The sequence below is a fragment of the Lepisma saccharinum genome, chromosome 20, assembly GCF_977018435.1.
Source record: "Lepisma saccharinum chromosome 20, izLepSacc3.1, whole genome shotgun sequence".
In the NCBI taxonomy this organism is placed as follows: Eukaryota; Metazoa; Arthropoda; class Insecta; order Zygentoma; family Lepismatidae; genus Lepisma; species Lepisma saccharinum.
The window spans coordinates 23577358-23592484 of record NC_139248.1 but is presented as its reverse complement, the minus strand read 5'-3'; the positions used below and the strand labels follow the sequence as shown (position 1 = coordinate 23592484).

Here is a 15127-nt window from a genome sequence, read left to right as displayed (position 1 = left end):
TGAGAAAGTTCTAGTTCACCAGAAGAAAAATTCGTGGAATTATTAGTTTGGGCAAATATTAATGATATATTTGAAAGAAGAAAATTTTAGTTCTTTAATGTTAGTTCCTGTAAGAAGATATATAATACCCATCGTTGGAGGAAAATCTAGTCTGCAAGTAATATGTTAAGAAAGAATAATAACTGCTAATTTATGTCACCACTCCAGTGAACAATGAGACCGATAGTGGAAGATGAAACCTGTAAAAGGAAAGAAGCCAAAGAAAGTAATATGGAAAATGGAAGTAAACTTTTCAATTGTACGAACAGAAGAGAAAGAAGAGAACAGTTAGGCACAGAATGAAGTAATTTATGAAGAAAACTCTCAGGAAAAAGGAGAAAACAATATGAAAGAAGATCGAATAGTATCAGTAAAATGAATTCTTTGTAAGCTTAGACGACGAAAAGTCATCGTGTATTTAGAAAAGTGCAAATGAAATGGGCTGTAGTCCCAGAAGCTAAAGAAGAATCGGTTGTATTCCGAGAACGGGTTGTAATCCCAAAAGTTAAAGAAGAATCGGTTGTATTCCGAGAAAAGGGTTGTAATCCCAGAAAATAAATATATCTAGATACATGCTGATATGAAATTAAGGCTGATGTGAAGAATTAGTGTAGCTGATAAAAACACTTAGATGGTCAACTTAGAGAAGAGAGAGAGTTCTTTGAAACGGAAAAATCTGAGCTAACTGATAATCTGTAGAGAGGTTGCTGAAAGAAGAAAAGAGTGAAACGAAAATTACTATTTTGGCATGACATCGTCAGGTAAAGACTATCTTGGAGAGATTAGACGAGCAAACTTGCAGGAGATGAACTATTGAAGAATTATATTTTGTATAAAGAAATAACTTAAGATGTCACGAATATTTCCGGAACGGTGAAAAGATATCTAGAAACGAAAATAGAAAGAAGAGATAAATCGAGAGATGAGGAAAAATGCTGCCTGCCAAAAGATATAATTTCACAGTGAAAGTGAAAAGCAATGTAAGCTGTAGAAATGAGAACCAATGAGAAAAGTCAAACGAGATGTAGAGAAAGTGGAAAAATTTATCTATTTCCAAAAGATTTTTTCCAATATATAAATTTTTATCCTCAAGGAGGGGGATATTGTGTCACGTGCCAGTTTCACACGACACAATGAATGTTGCAAGGAGGAATGGTTTCTCGGAATCGACAAGAGATGGCAGCACGCTATATAAAGAGAAGCGAAAGAAATTATAAAAACTTAGAGCGGAGAAGATGGATTATATATATTATAGTAAATTGATAAATATATAAAAGAAGAATTCAAATACTATAATAGAAGTAAATAGAATGATGTATATAGTAATTTGAAAGAATTAAGAATATAGCCGCATATGAAACGTTTAGGAAAGTTATTAAACGAGCAAAAGAATTTACAAATATCATCTCTCAATTTCTTTTTGATTCTCTGACGAGGAGAACATCGTCAGCTTTTGCATTTGTCCGTTCCCCGGTGGCGCTGTTGTCAAATTAGACGCCCCGAAGCACTTTTCGGTTGCGCTTTTTCTTAGTCGCACTGGGCCATTGGCAGCGCTCGTTATTAGCGATCCTGGTTATTCCCCTTTGGTCGTTAAATAGGAGGTGGCGCTGTTGTCAGATTAGACGCCCCTAAGAATCCTCTATAGCTTTGGTTCAATTCTCTACATAGGAATGCAGCATAATGATTTGTCTATATTATTGAGAAGAGATACGGTAAAGAGAAATATTTGCGATAAATGAAAGAAATAAGATTCTCTTCCAGTGGCAAAGAAGAATAGAAGAAATAAGAATTTGCTGCGGAAAGAATAAATAGAAGAATTTATCGAGAATATAAGAATATCTCGGCGGAATATAGAAGATAATAAGAATTGCTGCTGAAAGAAGAAATAAGAATTGATATGAATAGAGGAAATAAGAACAGCGATGAATAAAAAAGGGAATGACTATTTTTTTGTAAATAGAAGAAAGAAGAAGACATGCATATATTTTGTTCATAGAAGCCTTTTGATGATAAAAGAAGAAGAAGCCTTACGATAATCAAAGAAGAAGAAGCCTTGTTGATAATAAAAGAAGAAGAAGCCTTTCCATATTAAAAGAAGAAGAAGCTTTTTAAAAGAAGAAGAAGCCCTTTAAAGAAGAAGAAGCTTTTTGATAATAAAAGAAGAAGAAGCCTTTTAAAAGAAGAAGCCATTTAAAAGAAGAAGAAGCCTTTTCCATATTAAAAGAAGAAGAAGCTTTTTGATGATAAAAGAAGAAAAGAAGAAGAAGCCTTGTCGATTATACATATATATATATTTTCTCTGTATTTTGTATAGTTCTCAGAATATAGATCCGCATTTAACTATATCCTCTTGGCTATAAAACGCTTTCTTATTTGGAATTCTCAAATAAAAGAACCTATCCCCTGAGATTAAGATATCTGTAGCCGTGGTAAATAACATGTAAGTACGTACCCACAAGGGGCGTAGCATTAGTGGCGCCCATAACGTGGAGCCTTGCCTTACATTATCTTACCCACGAATGAGACGTAGCAAACTTTAGCTGTAAAACTATGAAAAAGATAAGAAAAATTAAGCATACAAATAAAAAAGTGTGTTACAACAAACTCGAACATTTGCATGACGCAATTTTTTTTAAAGACTACCGAATTCCATGGAATTCCATGGCTGCAGCCTTGTTGCTTTCTGCAATGTTCTCTCCTTTTCATTCAAGGTGAGAAGTGCAACAACTATTAATTTGTTAATGAGTATTCTGCTGTATACATTACATACATAATTGAGTCGAGTCGAGGAGTGGAAGGTCATTGCTTGTACCGTATGCACCATCTAGGTTAAAAATAGAACACATGGTACTGAAGATGACACAAGGGGCGGTCCAACTTTGATCTGCTCAAATGGTTGGTTTCGTACCACAGGCATTAAGGAACCTTCTTTGTTACCAGCCTTAAATTTGTAATATTTAAAAAAAATGCTAGGTGTACGGAGTGACCTTCCCTGAAGGAACTCAAATATTAACCTCTCTGCCACGTATAGGGGAGACCGGGGGGGAGTTGCTCATAGTAGTGCGGTTGGAAAGCAAGAAAAATGGAAGAGTATTTTACTTCCGGTGGAAAACGTGCCATTTGGGGGGCGGATACTACATTAATTTCCAAACCTAAAACGCCCCAGACCCCAAGTTTTGAAGCCCTCGTTTGTCTGTAATGGCGTCTTCAAAATGTCGGTCATGACGAAGATTCTAAACCTGAAACCTGTTAGTTTATTGCACTTATTTATCATTCATGACATCTTATTTTCACCTAATTTACAGTTTATAACTGTATTACAAGAAACTAAAAATACCCTCTTTATAACATAACATTAGATATGGCGGCCAATATGGTCGCGAAAAGTCTAAAAATCACCCTTTCAGCTGTTTGATCATGTTTTGGATCAAACCTTATGTTTTGGATGTGCCAGAACTAAATAGTGTCAGACTAAACCCATGAAATAATAATAGTTAAATTTTTGACAATCTGTATATGTACAGGGTGTTTCAAAGGTCTTGACACCATAGGACAACTGCGTTATTAGTGCAGATGGCGAAAGAGGGGAAAGTTGTTGGAAATATGAGGTTTTCAATATAATGTGCTTTAATTTTCAACGTAGCATGCGCCATTGAGGCTGTTAGCTGGTACGAGCCTCAATGAGAACTGACATTACCTTGTTGCCACATGCTTGGTCCTTAAGGGGGTATTTACGTTGTCGCAACTCCGTACGTACTCGGTAAATTGAGAACGACGACTCAAAATTAGAGGTAAAGTAAGAAGTGTGTGTTTATGTACAGAAACACACATGCACACGCACACAACTACAAAAACTGTAATTATGGCTAATGTTATCTAAAATAGAGGTTGTTCATTAGGGCATAGTGATATGAACAAAGGATACAATTTCTAAACGAAAGGGGTCTTAATTTTTACCTTCTAATCAGGGTAGACCACCACCACTAAAATATATTTGCACTCAGACAACATCTTCTGTTGGCACAAACTGGAAATGCCAACAATAATGACGATTAAGAGGGTAACTGTTCACGCAGACTTCGCCTTCGGTGCCCTAGGTTCGCCGCATCGAGTAAGTTTTGCGTCTCAATGAATAAGGAAAGACATCTGGTACCGTTCATGAAAAGGAAGGAAGCAGAGGAGTGGATCAAAACCAGCAGAAAAAAAATATATTGAAATGTAATGATTCGTGTGTTACGCGTTGCTATCTTCCGTCATCACCTTGCTTCTCCTCCAGACGCCTCTGGTACACAGCCAAAGGGCCAGTGGCACGCATGGAGGGCGTCGAAATCCATATCCAATCTTTAGTCTCATTTTTGGAGATACTCTGGACAATTGGACGCTGTCTTTCCTTGTCCCAACACCTTGCTTCTCTGAACTATCTTCGAGGTGTCCTCCACCGTCACTGTCCGGTGGTCCTATAGGGCTGCTGTCACGACGGCTACTGTAGCTATTTTGCTGATGCAGTACATGGACCTCCCTCGCCGCCGAAACAACAAATTTGTTTTTTATTTTGTCTTCACCGCGTAGAGGAAACTTAGTCTGGATCATCTACACCTCCATCGTCTGAAGTGGCAGTGACTTCCTGGACGTCCTAAGAAGGAAGGTACTTGCGGTTGATAAATAAGAGTACCCTGCTGACACAAATGTTTTAAGTCCTTTGCTTCTCTCTCACGATGCCTTGCAGTGCCATCAAGTTCTAATGGATAGTCTTAGCATTTGTTCCTATCACGTGCAACAGTATCTTCGATCTCTGATCTTGTAAGAAGTCACACTCTATTTTCAGGGCACACTGGCACTTAGTATAGTTCTCACATTTGCATGAAGAAGTGTAAAAAAATTTCCTCTCTGTAGCCGTTTAAAATGACTCCACTTTCATCCAAAACTGTTTCATCCTCTGGAGCCCCAGTTCTCATAACTTAACTTCCTCAAAATTCTGTCAGGTTGTCATGCATTTTCTTCGGATGCTGGCGGATTCTTCCATTGCGGACTGTATAAATGGATACTCTGGCCCACAATTTCTTGTTATATTCTAGAACAAGCTCTGTCACGTCACTAAATGGCGGTTCCTCTCCTCCGACAACTACATCTTGTCTGTGCTAAAGGTAACCTCTGCTTCCCTCGGAAGATGAGAGCTTGCTAATGGTGATGAATCGCCCAAGACTGTACATTGACTTGATTTTATTTTTAAAGTCCGGTTTATGCACAGCTATGGCATGCAGTGCGAACCACTATGTGCCTCCGTAGAAAATGCTTGACAGAGAATTTTTGGAAAGTTAAGCTACGAGAATTGGAGCTCCGTCGTTACAGCAGCCCTATAGGACCACGGTCCAGGAACCTTTTTCCATGATCAATTTAAATACTGTCCAGGAACATTTTTTCTGAATGAATTTAAATACGGTCCAGGAACCTTTTTTTACCGAATTAGTTTAAATAGGGTCCAAGTTCCTTATTGAAATGAAACAATACGCAACTTGGATCGAATACGGACCTGACGATAAACAATTATCCACTTGTGAGCATGAAAGACTAATCCAGGTGCTGGCTGTCTCGAGAATCTAAGGTACGTGCAAGGTAGAAATGGGCGAAACGCAAACGCTGCAGTCACGTTACCCCTCTCCATGTAGCCCCATTCTCTCGCGCGTGTTCCTTCACTTGGTTGTAGCAACACTACTCGTCCCTGTTGTGATATCTGCTGGGAACACAGCAGCCTCACATTACCTCATCGACGGCTCCTATTGGCTGGGGTTCCTGGATCGGATGCCGGAGCAACACGTGACGGGTTTGTTTGAACTTAATGTGAAGCCACACTGATATAGTCCATTGCGTTATGTACAGTAACACTTCGACAGGGGAGTTTTTGTACCTGACCCACGAGAGAACAACAGCGTTTTGATTTATTCCCTGCGCTAAGTTTTCTACAACCGCAGTGTGACATTCCAAAGTAAAACGTAGTCGCGGACATTTTTAGAAGGCAACTTTTAATCGGTGTTCTAGTGTTACTAACACTTCTATATAGTATTCAGGGGTAGGCAAAACTAACAACAATTCAGGTGCCGTCTTTTATGGGGGGGCAAATACAGGGTAAGAAAGCCATGAATCAAAGTAAGATAAAGCTACACATTTTGAAATGTGATCATAAAACATTTAATTTATCAATTAATGCAAGACTGTATTAAAATTATTTAATTCTTGGTAACAGCATGAATAACTATGCAATACATTCCAATGTAGACTAACATATTCCTGCAGATTTTAAAATTCGGCTAATATCATGTTTATAATGATTTATAGATACACGTGATGCAGAAAAAGCAAAAACATTAAACAACCTAGTTATTATTTTAAAAGGTAATGTAAATTTCCATAAGCGAACTCAAAATACGTGCATTAAATTGTAGAACAGAATTTCAAAATTCAAGCGCCAGGTGAAAGTTTTCAGGCGTCATGGCGCCCTGTAGTTTTCTACCTTTGAATGTATAATCATCACGGAGTAGGGAAAGTGTAACCTAGCTAAATAAAATGCATTGGGCTTACTTGACATTGATTATGGGGGGGGGAATTGCAATTGGCATACGCATACACAATGCCCCTCCTCTGTGTACGCCAGTTACTCCTACTACTAACAAAACAATAACACTCCATTATTTTCTTCAATATTAACGGTGTTGATCGAATTGTTGAATTCTAGTTTGATATTTTTGGTGCAAAAACCGTACGAACCTGCAACTACAGTGAAATTATTAGCATTACTTTAATTAATGGGTAAAGTTAACCCTGTTCTACCACTTAACTCGCGAAACTTATGCAATCAAACAAAAAAAAATGATACTATTATGATACATACATTACATTTATCCCTACTAAATATGTCAGTAACTGGCAAACATTAAATACATTTTTACTCATTCAATCACGTTACAATAAATGAAGTGTCTGGCTGCCCCACTTGTATTCGTATTGATAAGAAAAAATCTGACACTCGTCTAGAAACAAATTATTATAGTACTTACATCCTAGGTAGGGTGTCCTGTATTCTACAATCTGTTTTCCTGCTCAGTAGAAGTTTATATTATATATTGTGTGTATTAGTCTGTTCAGTGTGTCCTGTATGGCAAAGGGTAATACGTGAACCCTACAAGAAACTGGCATGCACAATGAAAAATATCTGCAAAGAACAAGTTCACTATCTTTGCATTGCACAGCGCAGCAAAACAGTCTCAACAGGCCAAATAAAGGTAGCACGCGTTTAGAAACTCTCAACGGAACTTCAAACCAGCCCCAGGAAACCGTTGGCGCTCTTATCGCTATTCCCTTATCCCGTGCAAATATCATGTGATATAAATTTCTGTTTCCTCGAAAATTTATTAATCAGACTAAATCTTCACGGGCTTGTGACACAGCGAAGCTCTATTATTACGTGACTGTACATAGAAAAGTCTGGAGTGCAGAAGAATAAAGGTTAAATGGTCGCGCGAAGATTTATCTTCCACGTGTAATCAAAAACACACAACGTGAAAGCAAGTCGTACTTGCTTTTACGCGTTGAACGAAAGTGTCTTTACAGTAAACGTACAAGTTCTTCATGGTTATAAATTAAGGTTTTATTCATAAAATGTTAAAAAATATTAAAATTCACACACGAGAGCTTCATGAATTTATATAATTTTCTTCTGCGTGAACAGTTTAATTTCAAGCGTTTCGATTTATATATTGCTCTACTTGTCCATTTTATAGTGTTGTCATGTTATGGTGATAATGTGTCAATCTGAAAAGAAGTATACAGCCATGACCAGTGGCGGTAAATAGGGAGAAGGCACTATGCTAAACCTTATCTACTAAGGGAAAGTAAATTCTCCTTGCCCCTTTCGTTTTGGCACCTTACCCCCTCCCCCACACAAGTTTTGGAACCCAATCGCCCCCACTGGCCATGACAGTTTTCATTATCAACTGAAGATCTCAGAAATTATGAGTGCCAGATATAGAAAATGTTGCGCAAATATGAACTACTTCATTGGTCCTATATTGCCAGTGTGGCTTGACTACGTTATTTTACATATTTTTTTTTTGCAGTGATACCATCTCAGGAAACATACCAGCCTCTAGAAAAAATTAAATTGTTCTCAGATCAATTAGCCTGTCGTCATATTGATTAGGAGATTGTGTGCTTTCGATTACGCATTAATCTGGTTCCGTACATACAGCTCCAACTTTGTCGTGCAAACTTTGTGGACATAGTGCAAACGCTGTGTAGCAAGCGTGGTTAACAGCACTTTAAATGTCTGGTAATTAAAAATTGATTTTAATTGGTCGTCGTCCACGCTTCACATCGAGGCAAGATTTTGCTCAATAGCTCGGTCAATTGAGGCAACACCTATTTACTGTCTCTACTGATACTGAGTGGGTCCTCCATATGGCAGCTTGGAGTAATCCTTTCTGTAATGTATATTCGTTAATTATTCATTTTGTTACTATATGTTCAACATATTCAATAATTTATTTCAATCCAAGGCAGACCTCAAACTCGGCAATTTCAAACCGGTTATATTTCTTGGTCGAGTTTGGGTGCAGCCACTATCATAGTTTATTCTTCATTTGATTTAGGGATAGGACCGAGGCGGTCCTTTTAAAAATCCATACGAGAACGAGGCAGACCCATGGAGACTTGCTGTTAGAGAATAATATTTTAATCTCATCCGAAACTTAAGTACAATAAAACAGTTTGAAACTCTTCACATATTGATTTATTATACGACTTATCCCGACATACCAAACATGGTGGTTAACTTATTGTTTATAGATAGGTTTATCAAAATTGCAACTGTGAACCTGCCGGCCCCCGTGGCGGAATGGTTAGCACAACGCGCTACGACGCCAGGGGAGCCGGGTTCGAGTCCCGGTGGGCATGGATGTTTGTGAGCGTCCATTCATCAATTTCATCATATCATCACTCATCCCCATATCTTCGCAATTAGCCAAAAGTGGCACAAAAGCGAAGTAAAATAAAGCAAATTAATCAATCAATCACGGCAACTGTGAACCTGTGCAGCGTTGATTGTATACTTTGATGATAAAATGCCTTTTTTCGATGATTCGCGACGTCCAAACAAGGTGTCAAACAGAAAAAGGGAGGAAAAGTTTTTCTTTTCGCCGTAACACGGGGCGAAAGCTTGTGCAGTGACGCACTGTATACGCTGACGAGATCGAGAACTGGCGAGACAAGACTGCCCAGTATAGTTCCTCTCAGTACCATCCCTAATTTGATTCAAACAGAGCAGTGCAAAAATAACAAAACAATTCATCTTACATAACACTCCCCCGTGGATAAACCGCAGATAAAAACAAATTCAATGGACACCATTGGCGGCAGACAACATATGGCGGAGGCCTCAATCTTCCCGATGTTATCTCATCTCCAAGCAACATTCCCCAGCCGAATCGATAGGGACGTGAACCAATTACGTAAAGAGTGGAGGACGCACTGACAACCTCCCCCTTTCCCCTTGCAGATTCTGCCATAACATCCCATCAAGTTTTGACAACAAATGTCAATTGGGCCACGTGACCACTTGAGAAGACAATGTTGCCAACTGTAGACCTAAAAGAGCACATGTTCAAAGTACCCAATCATGAGGTTTCTGTAGGTCAAGTCTAGATTAACCTCCGTGATGGTAATTTCACAGTTGTTCAAAAAGTAGATATACAATTATTTATTTTTACAACACGAACGGGAAACTTAGGACTCAGTCGATCCCACCAGTGGGTTAAAAGTCCAGTCCGTACTTAGCAACAAATAAGTGAACTTCCAATACAATATTTTCCAATGCGCACTTCATAATAATTAAAGTGATGCACACGTTTTAACGTTTGAAAAAAAGAACCCAACTTATCGATCTTGTAATTAATATACCAGACGAAGAATGTGGCAACATGACATGTTCGGCTACCACTGAGACTCTTAATCAAAAAATGTAAGGTTGAGGACCTTGTTGATTTGACACGAAAACACTCGCACGTGAACGTTAGTAGCAATAATTTAACTGCCGCAGAAAATGTATAATGTTTTACTACTTTCAATGTTAGTCCAAGAAATCTTGAAATTTGGACCATGAAGTTTGCATAAATACACGTTTCCGAAACAATCTACTTTATACTATTTTGGTAAATCCGAAACAGACAGGAAAAATACTAAATAATATTTGCAGCCGTACAAATATCTGATAACTGTTGATAGGAAACTATCACGTTCAATAGACCAATAAGTAATCATGTTTTCTGAAGTGTGCTTCATGCAAGTATCTATCTCAATGTTATGAAACTGATAAAAATAATGCAAAAATAACTGTGTAATTAAATTTCCCCGTCGGTATTGAGGTTTTTAAATACTATACTTCAATAACATCGATAGACATGTTCATAATTCTTATTTGCAAGTATTAAATATCTGACCCATTTAAACGTATTCAAAAATCTTCTCATGTTGTCTTGAAAAACTGAAATATAACTTAATCAACCCCCTTCAAATCAGATCAAACTCCTTCTCACTTGTTCCTTTATACGGAAGATTCACTCGTCGAGTGGATTGCATAAATATTGCCAGTCAAATTGTCCATCGTCGTCTTCGGATGGACAATTTGATTGGCAAATTGTACTTGCGTACGTAACTTGTTTCAAATGTTCCCGCAACGGAACTTTCTCGTAAACTGTCCGATCAAAACGACTCTTCATTCCATTCACCTGCGCTTGCAGATCTTCCTTCCTCCATTCTAGTGTATGAAAGCACGTCAATTTTACTTGACATTTTGGCGAAAGTTGAAATGGGAAAATTACGTCATCCGATTCCACGCAGCTGCAAAACAAACAACGCCTTTCGCCACGGAACGGTGCCTCGTTCCATTTCCCTGCCAACACGACTGCAGAACAAGCAACATCAAACGGGGAATAATACCTTACCGGAAAGAGTACTGTACGCACATTTAGCCTCTTCATCTACGCTACGATACTTTTACTCTGTTCACGTCTTATATAATTTCCGTCCCAAGATTTGTAAACTTAGGTGGTGCATTAGACCGTAAAAATTTATTCACTGGTCGCCATAAAAAGCCCAGCCTAGTTCGCTGCACTTGTTGACACTAGGTGTAGTGCAGGGGTATCCCAGTGTCAGATTGGTGCAAGGGAACAGTGTTCAACCAAGAATTCGGCAATCTACTACTGTACAACATACGTCAGGTGCTTACGTTAACATACTACTTCGTTTTGCGATTACGCTGAATAAGGTTATACATTTGAACCCGGATTTTGGCACTAAAAACTGCCCAAGCAGGCAGAAAAAAGCACTAAAACGTGGGGAATAGGCACTAAAAAAAACAAACCGACACTACATTACGGTAGCCACACTGGCCGCAAACTGAGAACCAAGGATGTTAATTTCGACCGTCAATATACCTCCACCTGGCTTTCAATTGTTGGTATATTCGTTTTTATGAGGAGCAATTGTTTATTTTCGAGCGCTGTTACTGAAAATTGGGTTATGATGTAAGAAGTTATTTAAACGCTTAACAATCCTACCTTTTATCTTATTTCAAGTAAGTAAGAGGGCTTGACATATTTTATTTTGATATTATAACAATATTAAGAAATATAATAGGCAATGGCCTCTGTTACTTCTGCCCCTTCAGCGTCTCATTTTTGTGCAGCCCTCTGGACTTGCGGCCCCTACACACAGAACCCAAAATGGGTCAATTGACACATATACACTTTGATTTCAATAACACGTTAACTTGCATAAACTGCAAATCATGCACCTTTTAGTGTGTCAAAATACACACAGGAATGTATTAAAGGGTATTTTTATCAGGTGAAGTTCCATGTGATGCACTAAAATGAATCAATTTGGAAGATCAGACAAGATCATTTCGAAGATAACAAAATTTCATATTTATTGCATCAATTGACACAGCTAAATGTGTAATTTTGTTATCTTCGAAATGACCTTGTCGGATCTTCCAAATTGATGCATTTTAGTGCATCACATGGAACTTCATCTGATAAAAATACCCTTTAATACATTCCTGTGTGTATTTTGACACACTAAAAGGTGCATCATTTGCAGTTTATGTACGTTAACGTTTACATTGGAATACTGCGTAGAAGACTAAAGTCTGGAATATGGGCGGAACTTGCTTTTAAATTGGCAATTGTGTCGCGAGGAGTTGCTCGTGAGAAATTGTAGTGAGGTTTCTCTTGATTTCCATGATACTAGACCGTGGAAAAATTTGTGTCGCACAATTTGGCGTTCAACGGTTTTTCACTTTGAAGCTAACTTTGCCTTCCATTCACGTTACTTTCCGTTTCCACATAGAGCTCTTATCTTATCGTAAGCTCGTCTTGAGGCGCGTGCAAAACCAGTATGCTCTTCGGAAAACAAGACTATATGACATATCAGAACTGCTACAATATATTGTGAATGTTCCGTATACGAGAGAGAAAGTAGAAAAAACCTATTCTTTGCATGAGTAACACCAGTGCAGTGATGATTGTATTAATTCCGAAATATACGAAGAAGTAAATATACTTTATAAAGTTCATACTACGCCTTGAATTTTACACCATAAAAGCGTCGTAGGGTTGACAAAACTTCTGCGGCAAACACATAATGCTGTTCTTATTCAACACAAGCTGTTCACCTTTCACCTTGATTCAGTATACTTGCCTACAGTTCCCAAACCTCACAGGACCCTCTCAAGAATAGGGAAATAATAAAGTATGCAAGAATCCAAATAAACTATATAGCCTATATATCTATACTTTTCTATTCATAAACTTTTGTCTTCTCGCTTAATACGTATCTAAGAAACTAAAAGTTAAAATATACAAAACAGTAATTTTGTCTGTATTATTATATGGATACGAAACTTGGTCCCTTACATTGAAAGAGGAACATAAATTGAGAGTATTTGAAAATAAGATCCTTAGGAAAATATTTGGACCTAAAAGGGATGAGGAGACAGGTGAGTGGAGAAGGTTACATAATTTAGAACTACATAATTTGTATTAATGTTCAGATATTATTAGAATGATTAAATCAAGAAGATTTAGGTGGGCAGGCCATGTGGCACGAATGGGAGAGGAAAGATGAGTTTACAGGATTCTTGTTGGGAAACCTGATGGTAAGAGACCAGTAGGAAGACCAAGACGAAGATGGAGGGATGACGTTGAGATGGACCTAAAGGAAATCAATAGGGATGGAAAAGAGTACATAGATCTTGCTCAGGATAGGGACAGATGGAAGACCTGTGTTGAGTTAGTTCGTTAGCCTATATATATCTGTCTGAACTCATTGCAGCTATATTGCAGTTTTCAAATTAGTATGAAACATCGCAAAAACAAACCTATTTACATGAACACCCAGTACTTTTCCTTTCTGGCGGTACGCAATGGTACGCTATACTGGCACCTTTTACGCGATCATTTATGGACATACCACAATATTTTAAGTAGTTTTCATGATGAACACGACAACAAACCAACTTAGAAGAGTACCGGAACCTTTCTCCCAGTAAAAAAGCACAGAAAACGCCAAACTTATTTTATTGTTCTTTACGCCGAATCCTGAGTTTGCTCACGTTTTTTCTCCAACTTACGAAAAAATTTACTTTCCCCTTGTCAATTTATTTCCCTACAACTTCATTTCAAGTACGAATAAACAGGGTTGTTAAAGGTGCAGGAATTTTAAATAAATTCCGTTCCCGTCCAGGATAGAAAATCAGAAAGCGTTCCGGACAGTAAAAAGCCTTTTTGTCCTTTAATTACGGTACAGGAACTTTTTAAATACGGAACCTTCTGGGTCAATTTAAATACGGTCCAGGGACCTTTTTTCAATGAAACAATACGCAACTTGCACCGAATTTAAATTGTGCCAGAAAAAGATTCCGGTCCCATTAGAATTTATGTGTTCCTGGACCTTAACAACCCTCCCAATAAATATACTAGAACTTGTCCAAACCGAAAACTTGTCCAAAAAAATATGTACACACAGCTAAAAAATTGAAATATTAACATACAGAATTTCGAACTGATACTGATCGACGATAAGCATAGTTACAGCAAAAATAGATTCCGATATATCGGTTTTAACCGTTAACATTCCCTCGATAATGCTCATATTGTGTTCAGTTTTATGCTACCGTCACGTGTCATCCGTGCTATATAGTTTCATTATCACACACGTCAACACCCACGCACGGTACACGTGATAGCATGCGATCCTTACTCTCCCTGTACGGGTTACTTGATTGAGTCTAAAACTGTATGCAGGAACAGGAACTACACAGATCCAAGAAACGATATCGTGATGCAACGTAGCACGGCATGTGACTGCGTATGTGTCATCTGGTTATTACTAACCCCAGGGCGTGCCTTACAATGGAGAAAAATTTGCACATGAAGTTTATGTAATCATTTTTTTTTCCCGTTTGCACACACGTCCCTTCCCTTGTCGATAACTTCAAGCATAGGCGCCGACACCATGGGGCTTGGGGGGGGTGGAGGGGCTCGAGCCCCCCAATGTTATCGATGTGAGGGCAGAGCCCCCAAATAATTTTGCTTAAGAGAATCTAATGTATTATTTTGCTTCTCATGTGAAGTTTACTCTGAATTGTGCCACATGAACTTAACTTTAAATACACATTTGAAATGTTATAGACCATCAACTTTGGGTGGGGGGAGGCGCTATGACCGGATACAGTATATAGTAATAAGTCATGTGTTTTGCTAAGTATATAATTATGAGTATTGTTAACATTTTAACTAAAAAGAGTTTCAAAAGACGATGTGCATGAACTAGGGGAGTGGATGGGACGTTAGGACTACAAATGGCTCTCACATGACTTTCAGAACGAGATCATTGATATATTAGGGAGATCTGTTTTGCGCTCCGTGGTAGCAGAAGTTACAAGTCGGGAATATTTTGCTATTATGGTTGACGAAACTTGTGACATATTCATCCGTGAACAATTTACATTTTGCATTCGATCTGTAAATGAAAATTT

The 15127-nt window shown here is 38.2% G+C and overlaps 1 protein-coding gene across 3 annotated transcripts in view; it reads right to left on the bottom strand.

Annotated features, from left to right (window-relative positions):
* Positions 1-15127, bottom strand: part of LOC146003795 (acyl-CoA Delta-9 desaturase-like) — a 143274-nt gene that overhangs the window by 86180 nt on the left and 41967 nt on the right. Inside the window, exon 1 of one of the 3 annotated variants that reach the window (XM_083142214.1) lies at positions 7092-7300. The exons of the other annotated variants lie outside the window; for them this stretch is intronic. The gene's annotated coding sequence lies outside the window, so the exon portion shown is untranslated. Of the gene's footprint in view, positions 1-7091; positions 7301-15127 lie in introns of those variants that run through there. 3 annotated transcript variants of the gene reach the window in all.